The sequence below is a fragment of the Bidens hawaiensis genome, unplaced genomic scaffold (assembly GCF_021521415.1).
Source record: "Bidens hawaiensis isolate Kalapana, Puna unplaced genomic scaffold, B.hawaiensis_p1.1 tig00001087_1, whole genome shotgun sequence".
Taxonomy (NCBI): Eukaryota; Viridiplantae; Streptophyta; class Magnoliopsida; order Asterales; family Asteraceae; genus Bidens; species Bidens hawaiensis.
The window spans coordinates 3,933,680-3,951,739 of NW_027491062.1; the positions used below are offsets into that span (position 1 = coordinate 3,933,680).

Here is an 18,060-nt window from a genome sequence, read left to right on the forward strand (position 1 = left end):
AAACTCCGGTCAGCCACAGCGGCGCCGCCGCTACACCGGTTTCTTTCATTCTTTGGTCTTGGATCCCTCCGAGAGGCTCCGACAGTCCGATTCTCCGAGGCTCCGACGAGGAGTTATTGTCTTATATTCTTATTGAGTTGAGTTGTTGAGGTTTGTGACTCACTGACTTGTTAGACTTTTGATTTTAGTCTTATATGAAATTATGAATGTTACATATTTTACTTGTGCCCTGCTTGCGGTGCGCGCATATAATGTATATATGTGTGAACCCTTGGGTGGACAAAAGTAAAATTGCACTAATTTTGACGTTATTTTACTAATTTTGTGAAAATAACGTTAAAAGTGATGGAAGGTTAATCAGGCATCATGTGGTGGCGTTGATAGCCGAAAGACAATGGTACATGCACCAATCAGCCGGCGTCCCGATGATTGAGTGCTATGTGCCTTATGTAATATGTCCAAGGCTTGATGCAAAACTACTATCGAGCCGGGGGTCTCACCGGAAGCAGCCTCTCTATCCCCATTGGGTAGAGGTAAGGATGTCTACATCTTACCCTCCTCAGACCCTACCATAGCTTTGCTATTGGTGGGATATACCGAGTACGATGATGATGATGACATATTTTACTAGTATATATAATATCTAGCAATATATATTATATATAATATATCTAACAGAACGTGAGTGTATGACAGTAGCAGATTAGATTTAATATATTTTAGTAAATTATATCTAGCACTGTAGCAACTATCTAGCAGTTTCGTTTAGATTATATTATATTATTATATGATTATATATTATATAGTTTTTACTAATACATATGTATATATATTTTTCAGAAAAAATGCCTACTAAATACAAGTACCTATCGGGTAGTCAAAAACTTAATAAGAGGAAACGTGCGGAAGAATTAACAAAGTCTCAAGCTGGGGATATATTTAAGTTTTTTACAAAACAACCTCAAACTTCAACCGGTAAAGAAGAACAAGAATGCGCTTACGTTGATAAAGATAATTTGATTAATTTTGAAGCAAATGTTGATGGTAATGTCAAGCATAAATTATCAAGACTTGATCGAGGGTTTTGCTTCAAAAAATGCTAGGAGAGCATCATGTTTCGTTTAGGTACGTAATTAGATTATTTTTGCTACAATATTTATGTTTTGTGTATTGAAATTACAATTATCATCGTATGATTTAATTTTATTTTAGTTATCGAATTTTATATTTTACTTAAGTCTTAAGGCCCGAATTTATACTCGTCTTCGGCTTAAATTTTTTAATGGTTTTCGGAGCCGGGCCTGCTCCACTGCAGACCCCTCACTGCATAACACCAACTCCTCCGTCTTCTTTTGTCCTTCCTGAAACCTAAGCTCCATTAGCTACACCAACACCGACCTCCACCACCACCTCCTCCATCTTTAGGCTACTAATCCTTGCTGGCAACCAACACCACCATCTTTCTGCTCTATCACCGAGGCCCATGACCCATTTCAGGCCACCACAACCATCCGATTTAACCCGCAACTCCAACCCTCTAAATCAAATCCGAACAAGTCAACACTGCAATTCATGTCTCCTTCCCCTAACATATCGTTAATCAAAGCAACAAATGTAACAACATTAATACCTAATGTGTTATTCATCTCCCCCACCGTCACAGTCGGCCGCTTATTGTCAGGAACGAACCGTTAACGATGTATAAGTGAGGCCGGATACAATACGAGGATACTGGAGTATTGACTGTGGAATATGATGAGGATGGGGTAAACAGAGAGAGTTTCCAGTTGGGGAAGTTAATGCAAGGGCGAGATGATTCCATTGGTTTCCGATTGGGGTGCTTTAGGTTTGAAATATGTGAAAATAATTTATGGTGATAATGAAGATTTTAGGTTCATTGATGAAGATGAAGTTGGTAGCAGGTCCAGTTCAGATTAATTAGTTTGTATATTTGACATTTTTTGGGTTTGTTTGTAATTTATTTTCCCTAAAACAAAATTAGCCATTTCTAACAAGTTAATGGTTAAATTACCTTTTTACCCTCGCATGCTCCAACTTAACTAAGAAAATGAATGTTCGTAAGGACAAAATGGAGACAATTTATCGTTTAAAGGACAGAGAATGAAAGTAAAGTTTTTAAAGAACCCAATTCACAAATTGGATATGTTTAAAAGACATAAATTGTAATTCTGTCAAAATAATAAAAAGTACTCATTCTACATTAAACTTTTTGTTGGGCTAGGGTTCTTTAAAATTTTCTAGTTTGTTCTTAAAAATATAAAATATGTTCTTGTTTGGTCATTAAATTTAATACATAAAATACATGAAAAATATAAATCATTTAAATAGCCTACATTAATGTTACAACTAAAGTTCTTAATTGAAGTCTGTATGCCACTAAACATCACTTATGACTAAAGACTAGATTCCAACGAAATTCATTTGCTATTGATGTCGGTGCAATAATGTTACATGTCTTAACACCGGTTTGGCGGTTTCGTCAGCAAATATCAGTATATCACAGTATATATATGTAAAACGTAAGGTGATGTAGGTGTGCAAATTATTTAACTTTTGATTTGTCACTTATCAATTTCAATTCATTGTGCTTCTGCTTTTTAAATATAATAATATCTCATGAACTTTTTAATATTCCATAAAAACTTACATCATTATATTATGTTTGAGCAACTGAAAAAGGTACAAGACGATTCGCACCCAGAAATATGGAGTCTTGGCTCAAGTGAGTAAAGAGATCGGTATTCCTGATCACCATATATACAGACTGTGACTTAAGATTCCATTAGTTCTTCAATCGAGTATTCTTGATCAAAACCAAGATAACAATCTGAAACAAGCAGCAGCTTCATCCCCTAGCAGAAAGAAAGAAAACCCGACATAGTCAGAAGTTAACTCTAGGTGACAATTTTGACCCGTTTAATCGTATGAATTCGAGGATCTTTAAAAGGGTGCAAAATGAAAAAGGAGAACTAAATTACCTGAAAACTAGTAGTGGTTGTCGGTAGCTTCATGCGGGTAACCAAACGATTCGTAAAGGAAATCCTTTTAAGAGCATGCAATTCTGAGGTAGAAGTGTTGCCGAGAACCAACCACCATGCTTCATCTTTTAACTGAAAATTAAACAAAAACAAGATCAAAGATGAACAATTTCCAGGCAGATCAAAAGAATCATACAATAAATGTTTATACCTTTGGAAAACGAGGGGTAAAAGCCCTTGAAGTTTTTCTACGGTTGAGTTTCTCCAACCGAATACTGAGACTGGGAGCATTATCATTGCCATCATCCCCTCCTTGTATCTTGAGTTTGACTTGAATACGAGGAAAATGTTGTAAATCCTGAAGATGGACCATAATCAACAAGTTTGATACATTTACTTGTAAATATATAATATGAACTTATGAAGGGAATCGGTGATGAAATTTTATATGGTTCTGCTTACCTGTTGTAGTCATGAAGCAATATTTCCAAATCTAGATTGCAAATTTGTGTTTGAGAGATTTAATAATTGTTGTATTTTAGATATTCCTCCTTTTTGCAATGAAGTTACAAGGTCTTCAGTCATACATGGCAGCATCCATAGAGGAGAATCCCTCTCAAACCACATACCCTGATATCAATCACAAAACAGAAAAGCAGTTATAAATGATTCATCCATTCAATATGAAGAAGTTTGAAAGCATACCTGCATGACCATCTGAAGAAGATGCATACAGGTAATGGAACTCGAGAGCCATCCACTATTTGCACAAACGTCTATCATTGCTTGAATGATACGTATACTCTGATCCAACAGACTTTAAATCTGTATAATAGTCGCTGATCGGAAGTTCAACTTGAGAGAAATGCGCCTGTACAATATTTTAATAACTTGTTAAACTATATTTAAAATATATCAAATTTTAACTTTGAAAAGTTTTAAAAACTATGCTGACCTGAAAAAGCAAATTTGTTTTAACATGTGGATCATCAAGGCGATTCTTGTCCACTGCTAATGGAACTTTAGCAGACAAAGCTTCATTGTAATTTTCCTATAACAGAAACAAGATTATTAACTATACAGAAAAAGATAATAATTATGATGTGGAAATAACTTGGAATTACCTCATTATGACGAACAGGAAGTTCATCATATTCAGAAGCAGCAGACAGTACATTAAGAAAAACCTGAAAGAAAATGATGTAATATAAGAATTGCCACTAGCCAAAAACAATTGCAGAATGAATTTTAAAATTGCTTTACTTACTTCGAGAGATGTATCGGGGCCTATATTTGAAGCAAACATGGAAATTGTCATGTATTTCAGATAATATTGAGAAGCAACTGAGCCTAACATTAAAGGCTCCACATTATCTTCATCCATCTTAATGCATCCACCATCTTCCAAATCTTCAAATGTATCTTGCACAAGACTACAATTAAAATTGCATATTTAGTACCGATGAATCAAACAGGGATGTTTAATCAACTTTTGAACCATTGATGTTACCTGGATAAGTAAGAACTTAGACTTTCAGGATCGCTATCTTCCAAACCATAATAAGCAGGATTAACCGTCTGCCGCATGTGTAATAATGTCAAAAAGGCAAGTGATATTGTTAATAAGTTAACATTAAATAAATCTTACCAGCCTTCGGAACAGATATGTCCAGGTCAGATAATGTACTGCATCCTGCTTATGAGAAATTGTCCCAGAAACTATCTCTGCGTTTATGTGATCATGAAGTTGGTCCCTAAGACTGCTTTCAACTGGAAATGGTTCATAAAGAAACTGCAAGAAGAACAATTAAATCAGTAACTGAAAATTGCATTATTTCGCATTACAGTGTCCCACTTCCATATAATTCACCTTCTTATAGAAGCTTTTTTTAGGTTCATGCACAAGAATAACAGCTTTCCCATGTTGATCATACTGAGGACGACCCGCACGACCCATCATTTGCAAGATGTCTGTGATTGGAAAATCGACATAACGCTTCGCCTTCCCATCATAAAACTCTGTTCCCTGAAGCGTGTGATAAAATACCCAACATTAATAACCAACCAAATCAACAAACTAGTGCATGCTGCTCGACATGTGATTAATTACTAACCTTAATTATAACCAAATGAGCTGGAAGATTAACCCCCCAAGCTAAAGTACTTGTGCAAACCAATACCTGAAAAACAGTAATTGTTCATAAGATTGTTAAATAACTGATCGAGATGAAATTATTTTTATAATATTAATGAGAGTGAATGGTCATTGCCTGAATCTTGTTGTTTGCAAAAAGTTCCTCGACTAAAGATCTATCTTTATCATTCAATCCTGCATGATGCAAACCAATACCGAACTGTAAAGTGTGTCTCAGATTTTGATCAGTGACCTGAGAAACAATCATCTGTAGTGCGTCTTCTGGCATAGCTAGAAACTGTACTGGATGCTCATCGGAAGCTGCAAACTTTATTTGCAAAAGAACAAAAATATTATAAAGTAGTGAATTAAATAGTTAATATAGATGAAAACCAAGTGACTTACCTGTATGAGGTCAAATGCAGTAAGCCGTGTTTGCCGACGAGAAGAAACGAAAATTAGAACTGGTTTTGTTGGTGAATGTGTACATATGGCAGCATAGGTGGGCTTATTCATGCTATTCATTCTTGGACAGTAGAATTTACCAGGATACCCCTGTAAATTAATGCGACATATATAAGTTAGTTTTTACTAGAAAACTAAAGTGTTGTTTTTCTCTCCAAAACAAGAACAAATAAGATAAAAATATGAGAGAAAACTAAACCATAAATCTTGATCAACCAAATTATAAACTAAAAGCTTCACTTGCCTGTATATGAACTTCAAGAGGCACGGGCCTTACACTTGGCTTGAAATTAAACAAACCAATCTCCTCAACTCCCAACCAGTCAGCCAGATTCCTAGCAGACATCACAACATTGGAACAATATAAAACAGTTCAAGAGAAAGAAGTCATGTAACAACTAACAACAAATTATTGCTATAAAGATAAGGTTTCTAAATCATTTTAAGCTTTCATACTGCATAATGTAATGCATACTTGATTAGGATACGTTTAGTATTTTAGTAGTAAATGATTTTTGGATGGTATCATATTGCTGATTTGAAAAACCGTGATGAATAGTTCTAGTAACACAGGACAAAAAAAACATAAAAATATCATTTGAGGTTCATGAACAAAATAACTCACTGAGCATTTGCTAGTGCTGTCGACAAACCTACAAACCGAATAGGTCGCTCCGTTTGTGATGATATGTATCTCATCCTTGAGACGATGACCTGGAAATCAAATCAATAAGTGTAAAACATTAATCCCAAAAGAGCACATTCGCGGGGTACAGGAATACACACACACACACTTACTCCAACAAGTGACAAGACAAAACACTAGAAACTGTCAAGTAAACAACAACATACAAGAATAATAGATTGCTGCTTAAAAATGCCAGTAATGCCCATATTATTATTATAATCATGTAGACAAACTAAACTTCTTAAGCAAATTGCATTGTACCTCAAGAATAGGTCCACGGTCGGCACCAAGTAAGTGAATCTCATCCAAAATCATAAGACCAACCTGACAATATGATAATATAAGACAAAACTTTGTAATATTCTAACCAAAAAAGAACGTTATAATAACTATGCAATGCAATACTTCGATACAATAACTGTATTTTATTGCTATTATGTAAATCTGTAAAGTAATTCCAAAAGGTAAGAAAAGAACCTTCGTGACGTAGCTTCGACTGTGCCAATTACGACTAATACCATCCCACTTTTCAGGGGTTGATATTATGATATCTGCTGACATAAGAGCCATCATATCTGGTGTGTAATCACCAGTCATTTCAACCTGATAAAGCCAGCATGTGAAAATATCAATTCATGTCTGACAGATGATAAATGTAATCTTATGTCAGCTAAACGAAAGCAATAAAAAACTCAAAGTGCTTTCCAGTGAAGTCAACATCAAATAATATTTGCTTAACAGAACAAACAAATAAATTATGAATAATTGGTATAAAAGTACAAAGAATACTTACCATCTTCTTTCCAAGTTTTTTAACAAGGCCATTCTTCCAATCATTTATCCTTTCTCGAACAATGGCCTTTAATGGTGCTATGTAGATAACCTGCATAAGTTGATTTCACCACAAATGTGATATTTGTTTTTTCAATATATGTAGGATACAAGACATACTAATTGAAAGATAAACAATTTGAAATCCAACTTCACACATATGATACATTTAGGCTTCGACACCCATAGCAAGTGGTCTCCTTGATCATAAAAACGAAACGTGTACCTTCATATCAGGGGTTGAATTGAATAAATGAAGCATAGCAAGCTCTGCAGATATAGTTTTCCCACTTCCAGTAGGAGCTCCTAAGAGGATGTTATTTTGTGTGTGATATAAAACATGAAAGGCCTGAAAAGTATCGACAAACGCATCAGGGGCATACAACATAACTGGTGATAGCATGGCTAATATATACAATTGATGTGATACCTGTGTTTGAATAGGATTGAAGTGTGAAAATCTATACAGTTCTTCATAAGCCTTGTTGCCAAGTGCAGTCACAGGAAGTGGCTTCAGATCTAGAAGTTCAGTGTGCGTAGTATGGCTCTGAACAAAAAACGAAATATCAAATTCAACATTCAAAACGACAATAGGTAATCATAATGTTCTGATTGTCAAGTTACAAAATTGACCTCTGGCAGGGCAAGGTTCTTAAAAAGATATTGTATAAAAAGCTTCAGCCTGCAACCAAGAATCGGAAACAGCACGATTGTAGTATTGTGGAGGATGTGGTTCAAATATTGGCACAGTAAAAGAAAGCTTTTGTGGGTCCCCTTTTGCTGCTCGTTTGGTCAATGTAAAAAGCTCTGAATGATAGATATGGTCATTATCTGAATCCTGCATGAAATTACTTCATCAGTATGACAATGATGTCTAAAGTGTTCTGAAGATGAGCGAATAGTTGGTGATTAGTGATCTAAATGTATAAAAGTTTTAATAACTTTGCCCATAATTTTTAATTACTGTCACTACGCACAACGCATTTATTTAGATCATAAAAAAATAGTCAGATGCACCATCAATTAGTCATTTCATACAAACAAAAGTAGATGCCAAACAAAACCTCAACAAGAATCCACCAGCGTTGAGCAGCACCATGCCAGCGATCTTTCCACACAAAATCTGGAGTTATGACCAGATCTACCTGAAAGATGGAACTGAATATCAATTCACTGATTTAAGAGACATTGATTACTATTACCAACAAAAAGAAACTTTACCTTTAAAACAGTTCTGGTGATCGGACTTATTGTAGCAGACAATATGATTGATGGAAAAAACGCTAGATACTGCTTCACTACCTTCAAATATTCGAAAAGCAGTCAAATAAAATCTTACAGAAGTGAAACTCAGATTTCAAAACAAATTGTAGAAAAATAATTATTAAAATAAAAGTACCCTTCCTGCAGGTGCTAACGAATCATAGCTCCAATCTCCTTCTCCTTCATCTCTTGAAGATGATCTAAGTCGATCTCGTGTTCTTCTAGCTTCCGAAGTATCTAAAAAGAAGAAAAAAAGAAGAGAAATTAACAAGAGTTGCAGAACAAACATAAGCATCATAGAAAATTAGCACAAAGAGATGAGTAGACTAACTTCTGGTGATATATCTCTGTCAAACTGTCTTAGAGGATGTTGGTGGGGCCATATTTGACGATCCACGGCCTTGCAATACTCCAACATGAAAGATGTCATCTCACACCATCCTCTACGCAAACAGATTTCGAAAAGGGCCCGCATTATACGCGCCAAGCTGACACTGATGTATGCCGCATCAGAAATTAAGGAAAACGCATCGATAGACCCTCGAGACATGTATAACTGAAAAGAACGTGATCACCAGTTTATTATTAGATAAAGATTAATTGCATAGTTCCAATAGCTCATGGTACTCTTGATGTTAAAAAGCCTATACCTGAATTAAAATAGACACTTTCCCGTGTTTATTTGTGGGGCCGCCCTTTACTTCTAAAGGACAGACCGTGCGTAACAATGTTTCTAATTCGTTTTGCTCTTCCTCTCTAACAACAATATTTTCAAATTCTGAAGAATGGGCAACCATGTCAATTATCTGCAAAGAAAAAGAATTATGTGTCAAGAACACCACTTATAATACTAGCTTTTATGAGCATATATGCAGTTAGCACTGGAATTTTACAGCGATGCAAACAGACCTTTATGCAAGTAAGTTAACAACAATATGTTACCTCGCTATCACTCATATGGCGTCTCATCATCTCATTGTATGTCACAACACTAGAATAATGAATATAGAAGTGACTAGCAATGCGACCAAGTTCGGTACAATAAAAGTTGCCGCTTTTTTCATCAAACCGCATCATTTTAGCTTTGTCAAGAGCACGTGCAGCATCTGTAACAAGAGATCTTTGCTTCAAACCCAATGAAGGATCTGCAATAACCTATCAGATAAAAAAAAGCAATTATGATGTAAGCCTTGACGACATCAGCATATGGTGAAATAAAATTCAAAAGGATAATGTTTGCTAAGCAATATATAGATGGCATTAAGATAATTATACCTCATCCCAACCAATACCATATACCAAAGGATTCATTTTCATCCTTATGAAAAGGTATGTATATCCAAGCCATGCGCAAGCTTCTTTCACATTCGTCACAGTTCCCAGTGTCACCTCTGCATTTAGGTTATCTTTCAAGGAGCTAATGAACTGCCAACAAATCAAGATAAGTTATAAGTCAAACTGCGTTAATGCTCTTGTATGAAACCTGGTTGTAGAAAACTTGAGTTGTGAAGTATTCGTTTTTAGTACAAAAACATATGCTTCTCTTCTACTAAGATGCAAAAATTCTAAAACCAGGGGCCCAAATTCTATTTTAAAAAGGAAGTTTGAATCGGGCGACTATCAATGGGTCAGTCAGCTCTCCTAATGACTTACTTTCTAGAGATAAGTCGCTCTCCCACCAAGGTAGGGCTAGCCCACTTGGTAGAGAGAGATGCCTCTTAAAGGAGAGGTCCCAGGTTCAAACCTGGGCAAGGGAGTAGATTTATTGGTGTAAAGTAGAGTAGAGGCAACATTTGCAGTTCCAAGAACAAAAGTCGCTCTCACAATTGATACTAAATCAATAATTAAATTACAATAAAGAAAATTACAACCGGAAAGATCTCTTTTTACTAAAAACATCCTAACCCTGATACTTACAACTATCTTGTAGCCAAGTTTGTTCAAAATAAAATATTACCTAATGAAAACCATCTAATAATTAAGATAATAGCATCCCTAATGATTATAATAATAAATTTTCGGTTTATCAAATCCAAGTCGTATCAGAAATCCAACTTAACCATCAAAAGTTTGTTGTGGATGTAGGCTTCAGCCTCCTTTTCTTGGATTCAGCCCTAGGAGGCAGTTCGATGGAGGCAAAGCGCCTGCCCCTAGCCTGGCTCAGTTTGTTTACTTGTTAATTATGATCTCATTGCACTTGTAATCTTTAATTTGTATTGTCTATTTATATGATCTCATTGTACTTGTAATCCTTTTTGTCATTCAATAAATAAAGAAACCCTAGTTGTAGCCCGTGGACGTAGGTCAACCTTTGACCGAACCACGCTAATTCTCTTGTCTCAATTTACTACTTCCAATATATTGTCTTCGTGTATCTGATCACAACAGCAGCCAACCACCAATCCGCGAAGTCAACTAGTCGCCGCCAATAGCCAACCGCCACCAGCAGACTGCCATCGCCGCCTCTGGCTTATTCCGATCAGCCGCCAAACAGGTTTCTCTGTTTTTACTGATCTAATTTCCACTGCTAGTATTCTTCGTTTAGTAATTAAATAGAACAGTAGTCAAGTTCAAGGTTCGTCTTCCTATTGTTGTGTTTCGATTATTGCTTTGCCCTAACCGGATTACTGTTTCCGGATAAGTCTAGACTTAATTACTTTAGCAATGTTCATATTATTATTGAGGCATCATACTCCTAATGCACCAAAATTGAAGGCAACTAGAAAGCAAAGAAGAAATTCAAGCAGGCTAGGTAACAAAATTTGATCAAACAGCATCCTTCATGCGAATCTCTAACTAAGTTTCCATATACAACAGATTATCCAACAAGAAAACAGGTTTTCTTCTTGAAGGCCAGAGGAATCTATCTTGATTATGCAATAACTATAAACCAGGCTTTCCAAGTTCGATTGAAATAATATCTCGAACTGAAAAAGAAGCTACCTGACTTTCTATGGGAAGTTGACTCGTTAAAAGTCGCAGATAGTAGGCCAATTTATCATGAGATGTAATTATAATGCCTTCACCACTTTTATCAAACTGAGGTCTTCCAGCACGTCCAAAAATCTATAGCGCACCATTATAAATGGGAGAAAACAACTTTAGAACTCAAAATAGCAGTAAACGCTGAAAACAAATCAGTGAGAACATTAATGATACCTGCATGACATCCAGCATACCCAGATCTCGCCATCCACCAGCCTTTGGGTCATACAATTGAGTACCCTGTGCCAAAGTGCTCATGGCGTTAATAAACAAATAAGAGAATAAAAGGTTCATTAAATTGAATGAACTTGAATTCAACAAGTTGTCTGCTTATTTAATCATGAAAAGTTGGCTCAATACCAACGCAAATACATAGGTATTTCATAACTAAACAACCTTAATCACAACAGTGTGTGCAGGTAGATTTACTCCCCATGCCAATGTTGCTGTACAAACAAGGACCTGAAAACAAATGTAGGCACATTTAGTGGAGTACCAAAAAAGGTACAGAAGCAAGTCAAATAAAGAGTTACGTACCTTTAACAAACCATCAGCAAAAAGGCGTTCGGTCAAACCTCTGTCAGCACGCAACATCCCTGCATGATGAATGCCAACTCCTGATCCAAATAGCTGAACAAGCTGTTTGTTTCTGGACTTTGCAACCTTCATCTGAAAGTGAAAAGTGAAAAGAGTAAGTGATGTGACAATATAGTATGATCATGATGAACTGTACGAGAGAAAACTTTGACAATTTACCTTGACCAAATGAAACTGAGGATGTTCCTCATTCATAAAGAGATCTAGTTCGTTATACTTCCGGGCAAGTTCAATCTGTATAACATGTCACAGAGAAAATAATAACTGGAGCTAACTGTTGAAACAATCAAGCACTGATACGCTTTGAACACCATTAAAAAAGGTTCAGTTAAGCAACTACTAGACACAAAAAACATTTGTACAGAAACCATATATTCCATATGTTCTTAAAGTATGGAAGAAGGAAAGAAGATATTACCAGTTTATCAGCTGTTTTCCCAGTATCTTTACGTGAATGAACAAACACCATTGCCTGATGCCCTTGCTTCAATGAATCAGCAACCTGCTCATACAAAGCACCAAAGAATTAAAAAAAGCCAGTCCAGATGTGGTGCAAAACAGCAAACCAATAACAGAATTTAAAGAAGACCTTTCTGTAGCAAACTTCATTCAAAAGTTCATTACGTGCTTGAAAGTTTGGTTCCGTTATTCCAATATATTGCTGTGCAAGAGGCACAGGACGGTAGCTAGAGTCAAAGAAAAAGAGACCCGCATCTGGACTAACCCTCAAGAATTGCGCAACCTGATAGTTAGGAAAGAAACAAGCAAGTAAAACTACAAATCATAAAAGTTTAATAAAAGGTATGCCAGATCAACCTCCAAATAATTGGGAAGTGTAGCTGAAAGCCCCACAATACGGATCATGGACTGTGGATTCCACCTGTCAAAAATTTTCAACATTTACTCTCAGGTTAGCGTTAAGAATCCTCTTCAAAAGAGCGCAAAACCACCTTCAAATTCACTTCAAAACATCAAGAGCTATTATTGTATTATTCTTAAGTAGATTATTAATGTACCTGGCGAAGAGTGCGAGCCACTAAAGCTTCTATTACAGGCCCTCTATCATCATTAAGGAGATGTACTTCATCGATAATTAGAAGCTTTACCAGCATTGAGAGTGACATGTCACTACTTTTACGGGTGATGACATCCCATTTCTCAGGTGTTGTTACAATCATCTGTGAGCACAGATTTAAAATAAAAAATTTATTAGCAAATACTAGGGTACATGCACCAATCAGCCGGTGTCTCACCGGAAGCAGCCTCTCTATCCCTATGGGGTAGAGGTAAGGCTGTCTACATCTTACCCTCCTCAGACCCTACCATAGCTTTGCTATTGGTGGGATATACAGAGTACGATGATGATGATGATGATGATGATTTTGTGTCCAAACATGCAAACAACAAAGGGGCAGCACAAACCTGAGTTTCTTCCAGTTCAGTTTTAGAAAGCTGCATGTCACCAGTAAGTTCTCTCACAACCATGTTCAATGGAGCTAATCGATGACTAAATGCCTTGGTAACTTCAGCAGCTAATGCCTAGAGATTGTATGTCACAAGAAAAAGAAAAAAATAGTAAGCATAAAAAAGACTGAGGATTCAAATGATAATATCAGTTCTACCTTCATTGGAGCAACATAAACTATCTTAAACTCATTTTTATGCAAATATCCATCTTTGAAGTGCTGTCCAATCTGAAAAATTATCACTTGATTCAGGTAAATGGCACAAGAGCAAGAAGATATTAAAATGGAACTAAGATTCCTCAATGTAATACAACAGGTACAATTTGTGCTATAACTTATAACTTAATTGTCAAGCTAAGTGTTACAGAAAAAAAATTAATATCTATGAGGATTGTGAATGTGTGCACCTCATGCAGAATAGCAATCATAGCGATATTTGTTTTGCCAGCTCCCGTTGGAGCACACACCTGAAACACGTGAAGATTGCTTAAGAAATAAAGATCTAAATATTGGCATCATTTGTATTAGTGAGCTTCGTCAATTTCAAACTGACCAGAATGTTTTCATTAGTATGGTAAGTAGTTTGGAATATTCTGCTCTGAATACGGTTGAGTGTCTTGTAGCCTTGAAAAGCAGCTTGTGCAAATTCATCCAACTCCTTTATTTCGGTCTGACAAACATACAAAATATCGGGCACTAATAGTCACAATCGAACTTTGATCATTTAGCTACTTTCTGAATCATATTTTGATTTCTACATCATCATCGACTCACGAAATATGCTTCACTTTAATTCTAATTTGTTATAGTTATTCTCCTTTATATTTCCCCTATGCATCCTATTTTAAATTCTACATTTACCTACTTTGTGCATCATATTTTGATTTTGGCATTTTATCTGACAAATGAGATCATAAACATTTATAGAAAACACAATGAAAGTACCAGCTTTTCTCCAGGCTTCATGGGTGCAGTCTGTGAGGGTGGTATGGAAACTTCTTCATACCCCTTATGATGCTTCCTAGTAGTTCCCTGAGGAAGAGCAGTAGTTGCTAATGTGTTGAGGCCATCACCAAGTCCAACCAAATCATCAAATGGGCTTTTCTTTGCACTTGCATGAAGCAAAGAGCTAAAACTCATAGCAGACAAGTCACTGTCAGACCCATGATCTGCTCCACGTTTATTTTTCTTCTCCTCTTTGCGTCTCAATTTATCAAATTGCTTTTCTGATTCTGTTTGAACAGTAACCTGCATAATTGTTGACAACAAAATTTGGCATCTATGCATGTGACAACGACAACAAAACTAGCAACTTCATACCTGAGTACCATAGCTAGGCATGCGTGGTTGAGAGTTAGAAACCACTTTTTCAGATTTTAAGTTCTGAATCCCATGATGAATGGCAGCAACAAGTTCTTTCCTATGCTGAATATAATAAAATATCAGAAAAACACTTTCAATCCATCACTCGCAAAACAATCAGCCATCAGGTATTATAATCCATCAGTTTCAAGTGAGAACACGACATAATATAAAGAAAATGGTTTATAAGCCAAAACCAAGAACATTATTGTTGTTCTCTCACCGTGAGAAGATCTTGAACCGTTTGAAATGCACTGTCACCAACTAGATCCAACAAATCACCAGCTATCTTTAAGACAAAAAAAATAACAGCATTAGGATAACTTAAATCCAAACAAGAAACCATTTTTATAAATCAATTTCAGAACTATTATTTCATTACCTCATCACCGGCTTTGTCTGATTCAAGTACCCGGCAAATAGCCATTGCTAGTTCATCTTGAGGAAGTTGAGAAGTACTACTATTCACTATTCTATTGCATTCATCTCTTAACCATTCTAAATCATATGTTCTATTTGTGTTCTCACTATGATCATTCCACTCCCAATGAATTGAGGTTGAAGTTACATTTGTACCCTCCCCCCATATCTCTGCATCAAAAGATGCATCAACCAAGAACCGCGTTGGCTGATGAAAAACCAAATTTGCACCAAATTCTTGTCCATCATCACTCCCATTTTCTTGACTTTCAAGTAAAGACAGTGACTCATGGTTGTCTGGCTGCAAACAGAAAAGACTTTGAACAGCACTAACAACTTTCTGTAGCTTTGCATCCGAAACAGCATGACCAAGTATCTTTTGCAGTTCAGATCTGCATAAAGATACAGTTTGTACAATAAAGATCTTGTCTTCACATCAAATAATCAAAAACCATCTTGTTACAGTAATTATTAGAGTGTAAAGAAATAATATCTTACTTCTTCTCCATGAAGATCAAACTATTATTATCTTCTTCTTCACGAGCACCAAAAAGCTTATATACTGCCAACGCCGCCTCTTTAAACTCCTCATTGTTCACCACTCCACCAATCAATTCAACCACCGCCCCGACAAACTGTCTGTATGCTTGCCGGACTTCTATAGAAGCTAAATCAATTATAAGCACACATGCAAAAGTTATAAAATGTTTCCAAGTAGCCCTACAGCTGTTGTACTACATGCCCAAAAAAAAAATAATAAAAGCTACACATTCATATTGTAGCAACACACAGCCAGTTCCTATAATAAACAAAACTCATGTTTGATAACAATACTCATACAATCCGTCATCATTAAGTTAAAGTTAACTGAAACTTTTTACTAAATATAACACCTTCAACTTTCCTATTACGAAGTTTCCTCATTTTTTTAAGGAAAATTGGATTTTAATAATCCAAACTATCACTTTGACTACTGCAATCCAAATAGCACAATCGTCATTAAATTGCATTTGATTTTGACTCGATTCCGCTCACAATAATAATTATGAACTAAACGCAAAAAACACACAAGCGAAAACTAGCGGAAGTCAAATAAAAACCGATTGTAAATCTATGATTATTATGCTAGTGGGACCGCCCTGAGCAACTAAAGTAAAATATAAGACTGACAGTACGGATTATCATCGACCAATGAGTTATAGTTTGGATTACTAAGGGGGTGTTTGGGATTGCTTATTTTCTTCAACTTATAACTTATAAACTTTTAGAAAAGTAATAAGGTGGTGTTTGGGATTGCTTATATTGTGAGAGGAAAAGTTCCATAAGTTACACTTTTGTAATTATTAACTTAATGAAAAGTTATAAGGAGGCAAAATAAGGAATCCCAAACATCCCCTGAAATCCAGTTTTCCTATTTTACTTCCGTATTAACCTAAAATTCAGCATAATTATATAACAATAACAATAACAATAGAAGCTTAATGAATTAATTAACTATTACCTTCATCCCATCGATGAACAATTTTCGGAGCAACTTCGAACTCATCAACAGGTTTCGCGGAGCTAATTACACATAATTCAAACTTCAGTTCAGATTATGTATCGAACGATTGAATATGTTAGGGTTTTGTAAACAATTAAGTTACCTGAGACAGTTATTAAGCGATAGGAGTACGGATTTACGGTTGAGATAAGCTTGATCGGCGTCGAATGGCTCCCGGAGAGAATTAGTTAACCGCGGCAGTTCGAGTAGCATTTTGTTTTGTTTTGTTTCGGTGGTGGCTGGAGGATGGTCCGGTGAACGGAACGGTGGCGGACCGGTGTTAGTTTTATGGTTCAGGTCGGGTCGGTTTGTTTGTTTGTTGCAGACTGTGTTAATTGGGTTAATGGGTTGTAGGCTGGGCTTGGGCCTCTTAGAATAATAACCGATAGTGGTAATAACCGATAGTGGTAGAGGAAAGATTTGTCTACATCCCATCCTCTCCTGACCCTACCGATAGCGTGCTATGCGATGGGATATACAGGGCCTGATTGATTGATGGTGCACAAATCAGTTTTTTTAACCGGTTTCGGGTATGGTCAACAAATCAAAATCGGGTTAAACAATAATCGGTTCTGGGTATAGTTCGATATTTAACCAGGTTTTCCGGGTTTTTTTCGGGTTTCGGGTAGGGTCGGGTTTCGACCGGGTATTTCCGGTTCCAGGTCGGTTCCGCGTACGGCTCCGGGAAGAAATCTAATACCAAGTCGTATCCGCGGGCCGAATACGGATAGAAACCGGTTCCGGGTCGAATCGGTACTGGGTATTTTGTGCACCTATGTACACAGGGTACCTAGGTACAAATTATTAAAACCTTTTAGTTGTGAAAAGCTTCTTTAATTGTGAAAAGCTTAACACATAAGGTTATGTAACATTCCCAAAATTTCGACCCAAATTTGACAACTTAAGAAAGTTGAAAGATCAAAAATAATCTCAAAGACAAGTAATGTGAAAAATATAAGTACGGAAATATAAGAAAAACAAGGAAATAAAAATATCCTAAGGCAAGTCTTCCTACATGCAGGAAATAATAAAACTTCATCCCATATGGAAGGACGTAAGAAAGTGAAAGCATTGCACTTGAGTATAAATAAGTAAAATGGAATCCATCCCATATGGAAAGTGGTAAAGAAATAGAAACACTTTATAAGGAAGAAAGTTTCCATAGTAATATCTTTTTATGCCTAACATACACCAAGTGGTCCTAACGGAGGGTGCGGAACACCTGCGCGCATGGTCTCGGGCGAGGACGATGGCGAAGGCGATGGCGAAGGGCGTTGGCCGAAATGTGACGCTTTGATGGCGCACTT

The 18,060-nt window shown here is 36.3% G+C and overlaps 1 pseudogene across 1 annotated transcript; it reads right to left on the reverse strand.

Moving 5' to 3' along the window:
- Positions 1-2,678: 2,678 nt before the first annotated feature.
- Positions 2,679-17,078, reverse strand: LOC143558864 (DExH-box ATP-dependent RNA helicase DExH14-like; annotated as a pseudogene). The gene is made up of 49 exons (XR_013139821.1): positions 16,857-17,078; positions 16,712-16,773; positions 15,709-15,877; positions 15,173-15,602; positions 15,014-15,079; positions 14,749-14,853; positions 14,374-14,676; positions 13,982-14,098; positions 13,836-13,895; positions 13,585-13,656; positions 13,385-13,501; positions 12,974-13,140; positions 12,779-12,839; positions 12,552-12,704; positions 12,381-12,464; positions 12,122-12,196; positions 11,903-12,034; positions 11,762-11,827; positions 11,540-11,605; positions 11,324-11,446; positions 9,656-9,805; positions 9,323-9,535; positions 9,031-9,186; positions 8,712-8,936; positions 8,517-8,617; positions 8,339-8,419; positions 8,182-8,262; positions 7,751-7,955; positions 7,548-7,664; positions 7,344-7,466; positions 7,080-7,169; positions 6,764-6,889; positions 6,548-6,610; positions 6,224-6,312; positions 5,843-5,933; positions 5,539-5,688; positions 5,270-5,461; positions 5,114-5,179; positions 4,870-5,025; positions 4,648-4,791; positions 4,510-4,577; positions 4,267-4,432; positions 4,124-4,186; positions 3,955-4,050; positions 3,705-3,870; positions 3,462-3,629; positions 3,211-3,357; positions 3,000-3,131; positions 2,679-2,873 (listed from the first exon to the last, which is right to left on the reverse strand). The product of XR_013139821.1 is annotated as a DExH-box ATP-dependent RNA helicase DExH14-like (transcript).
- Positions 17,079-18,060: the final 982 nt, after the last annotated feature.